The sequence below is a fragment of the Myotis davidii genome, unplaced genomic scaffold, assembly GCF_000327345.1.
Source record: "Myotis davidii unplaced genomic scaffold, ASM32734v1 scaffold49, whole genome shotgun sequence".
Taxonomy (NCBI): domain Eukaryota; kingdom Metazoa; phylum Chordata; class Mammalia; order Chiroptera; family Vespertilionidae; genus Myotis; species Myotis davidii.
Genome location: NW_006300375.1, coordinates 4,788,596 through 4,793,025, shown reverse-complemented (window position 1 = coordinate 4,793,025; position 4,430 = coordinate 4,788,596). Strand labels below are relative to the sequence as shown.

General features: G+C 40.6%; 1 non-coding gene across 1 annotated transcript; it reads right to left on the bottom strand.

Moving 5' to 3' along the window:
- Positions 1 to 4,284: 4,284 nt before the first annotated feature.
- On the bottom strand, positions 4,285 to 4,356 carry TRNAC-GCA. The gene has a single exon. It is a non-coding gene; the product is annotated as a tRNA-Cys (tRNA).
- Positions 4,357 to 4,430: the final 74 nt, after the last annotated feature.

Genomic DNA, 4,430 nt, shown 5'->3' with positions numbered 1-4,430 from the left:
AAAGTCCCCTCCCCTCCCCCCTTCAGACAAGCCTCTTTGTAACTTTTGCTCTAAGTATGTTTTATGGGCTTGGGGAAAATACTAAGACACCTCCTTAGGACATCTGTCTGACTGTCTCCTGGAAAGCAAACAAACTGTAACTTTTCAAGATACCCCGCCTGCCAATCTGTTCAACTTCAACACCCCCCCCTCCTTGTCACTTAGCAACAGTAACTGCTTGGTCTTTATTTTTATTTTTTAAATATTAAATATATTGATTTTAGAGAGGAAGGGAGATGGAGAGAGAGATAGAAACATCAATGATGAGAGAGTCATTTATCGGCTGCCTCCTGCACGCCCCTGACTGGGGATCGAGCTTGCACCCTGGCATGTGCCCTGCCTGGGCATGGAACAGTGACCTCCTGGTTCACAGGTCGACTCTTGCTTGCTCTTTGAAAGTGCAGGCCAATCTTTCTTCCCCACCCTGTACTGACTAGCAATAAACTGGCCCTTTCCTCCCTTGGAAAGTAAAATACATTTCCTCTCTGCATCTCTTCTTTTAGTTGTGAATTCTTTTATATATATATATATATATTTTATTGATTTTTTACAGAGAAGAAGGGAGAGAGATAGAGAGTTAGAAACATCGATGAGAGAGAAACATCGATCAGCTGCCTCCTGTACCCGCAACCAAGGCACATGCCCTTGATCGGAATCGAACCCGGGACCCTTCAGTCCTCAGTCCGACGCTCCATCCACTGAGCCAAACCGGTTCGACTAGTTGTGAATTCTTTTACAGCCCCTGTCACTGGCCTAACCCTAACATTTCATTTTCAAAAGTGTATGCACTTTAACAGCTACCAACTGTTAAAGTGTGCATACATTTTTGGGGGACAACTATATATGAAAAAAAAACAAACATGCCCCCAACTTTCAAGACCCAGTAGCAGCTTTAGGAGAAACAGCCGGTGGCCACTACAACAGCGGACACATGAAAATAACAATGACACGCTTGTTGACAGAGGAGAGAGAGGGAGAGTCTTGGAGAGACTACAAAACCACCGAGGAAGTCCGTGAGCCCTCCACACCTAAAGAGAAAGGGGCTCCGGGGGCTTTGAGGACTCATGCTGGGAGCCGGTCCATCCTTGCTGCTTGACACCGTCGCTGCAGGGAAGAAACATCTGCACAGGATATGTTTCAAGGGACCAGGCGTATATGGCATACTGTTCTTAATAAGTTTGCTCACCTTCTTGGCGCTCTGTGTTTTAACCAAGGTCATCTCTCTGAGAAAGGTTATTTCCCCAGGTAGGGATTTTCCCCTGAAGTTGGGGAAGGAATAAAACCCCTTAACTAAGTGCCAGGCGGGTAGTTAATCACTTTAGCTACGAACAATCACGATTAAGCTACATAATCTTTACTCCCTGGAATGGAGATAAGAAACGCCCTAACCTTTGGAATAGAGATTGATAGGATTGGAATCAACTGGTATAAATGCAGATGTAGCAACAGGACACAGCACCTAGCGAGAGAACCTGGCTGAAGAACCTGGCTACAGAACCTCGATAGAACATGGCTACAGAACCCGGCTGTAGAACCTAGCTGGAGCACCTAGCAAGAGAATATGGACACACAACCTGGCTGGAGATCCTGACCAGAACTTCGCTGGAGCTCCTAACCCGAACTTGGCTAGAGATCCTGGCTAGGCTGCTTATCAACTGAACGCTGTCTCCGTGTCATTCTGTCTTCGCTGACTCCGTCCACACCTTTGGGGACCCCTAGACCTGCTGGGGTTGGACCCCAGCAGACTCAGGAGCACCACTAGCTAAGGCCTTAGAGGGAATTTCACTGTGATGGGACAAAGGGTGCCCAAGTGGTACAATGGGATATTAGAATCGTAAGAGCTACTGTAAGTTGGGAAGGAAGTAGAGAGAGTTAAAGTGTTCTAAAGTGACCTGTATTACCTGAGAGGAGGGTAAAGTTTTCGGTTAACCATGGGATTATGGAGTTTCTAGTAAAACCACTAAAATAGAAATTGTATTAAATATTCAAAGTAGCAGGGGGAAATAATGATATTATTAAAAAAACAAACAAAAATAGAGAAAAACATAAGGGATAAACACTGAAAGTGCAAAATAAGGTGGTAGATGTGAATATAAATACATCAGCAATTACATTAAAAATAAATAAATTAAATGCTCCAGATTAAATGACAAAGATTTTGTATATCCTATTTACAAAAGACACATCTAAAATATAACCTTGATTCCAGAACGCAACAAGGACAATACAAAAAAAATATGTATGGGCCAATTTCACTCATAACATAGGTACAAAATTAAATAAATTATGATCTAACTAAATCCACAAATATAAAGGGGTGGGCAAAAGTAGGTTTACAGTGGTTCATATGGAAAATAATACAATAATTAATAAATAATATAAAAATACACTCTGTGTTTTATGCACTCACAACTGTAAACTTCTTTTGGCCCAACCTGCATAAAAATAATGGAACTTCATGACCAAGTTGGACTTGCATCTAGACTGCAAGTTGTATTTAATTTTACAAAAAGCAATACCTGTAAATATAATTCACCATATTAACAGACTAAAGGAGAAAGAGTATATGATTATCTCAATAGTTTCCAAAAATAAGGTTTTGATAAAAATTCACATCCATCCATGATAATTTTATTTATTTTTGAATACATTTTTATTGATTTCAGAGAGGAAGGGAGAGGGAGAGAGAGAGAGAAACATCAGCGATGAGAGAGTATCATTGATTGGCTGCCTCCTGCATGTTCCCTACTGGGGATTGAGCCTGAAACTCAGGCATGTGCCCTTGACTAGAATCAAACCTGAGACCGTTCAGTCCGCAGGCTGATACTCTATCCACTGAGCCAAACCAGCTAGGGCTATGATAATTTTATTTTTGCAAACTAAAGGAAAATTTCTTAATTTGGTAAAGACCATTTACAAGAAGTATAGTCTACACAGTATGTATTTAATGGTGAGATGTTGAAAACTTTTCATGTGAAATCAAAAGGAGGCAATACCTACTATTAACACCTTTATTCAACATTATCCTGGAGGTCCTAATAAGTATAATAAGGTAAGAAAAGGAAATAAAATACATAAGGGTTGGATAAAGAAAATAAAATGTTGAAAATTTTTAGATGGTATGATTATATGAAATCTAAAAGAATCAACAAATAAATTATTAGAATTAATGAGTGTTTTAGCAAGGCTACACCATAAGCCATACATTCCCTTATCACCTTTAGTTTGGCAAAACCACGACCTTTATTTTTTTTTAATTTTAAAATATATTTTATTGATTTTTTACAGAGAGGAAGGGAGAGGGATAGAGAATTAGAAACATCGATCAGCTGCCTCCTCCACACCCCCTCCTGGAGATGTGCCTGCAACCAAGGTACATGCCCTTGACTGGAATTGAACCTGGGACCCTTCAGTCCATAGGATGACGCTTTATCCACTGAGCCAAACCAGTCAGGGCAAAACCACGACCTTTAAAATGATACCCTAGAAATTTGTGTGCAAATTTTGAAAGTCTAAGTTAATAAATATTTTTACCCTCCTCCCAAATTACATAAATATTTTCAATCTTATCATCCCATTCCTGATATAATATTGTTAAACAGTATTTTAGTTTTAACTTTAAAAAAACTGCAAAATTAGACATTAATATTGTTATATGGTCAATGATTTTTAGATTTACTTACATAACTTACAATTTTCTTATTCAGCTTACTTCTTGTATCTCAGACCTCCCATCTGGGATCAGTTTTCTTTTCTCCAAAGTATATATTTAATTTTTTCTTTAATGGGGGTCAGTTGGTGGTAAACTCTCTGATCTTCGAATGTAGAACAGTTTAGCTGGGAATAGAATTCAGAGTTAACTGTTGTTTCTCTCAACATATGGAATGTGTCATTGCACTATCTTTTGGTTTTCTTTGTAACCATTGAGAAGTCAACCCGCAGTCCAACTATTGTTCCTTTGTAGGTGATCTCAGGTTTCCCTCTGGCTACTTGCAAAGGTCAGAGTCCTCAACTTCAACCAGGAGATCAAGTTCACATTGGAGAGCAGGGGACCAGGTGAGGGGAGAGTAGGAAGATCAGAGCAGTGGGACAAACACATCATCTGAGCAGAGGTGCCCTGCTCTGGGCAGGAAGGGCCTCCTCAGCTTCTTCACCTTTTGCAGGAAGACTAGAGATCAGATTCAGAAAGAGGAGAGGAGACTGGAACTCCTTTATGACCTTTATGACCATTGAGACTAAAATGCTAGGGGGCACCCAGATTTGAACTGGGGACCTCTTGATCTGCAGTCAAATGCTCTACCCCTGAGCTATACCCCCTGCCATACCAGTGAGGCCCAATGAACACCCTTTCCCTGTGTGGCCACACCCAGAGCTTCTGCCCTGGAGCCGCT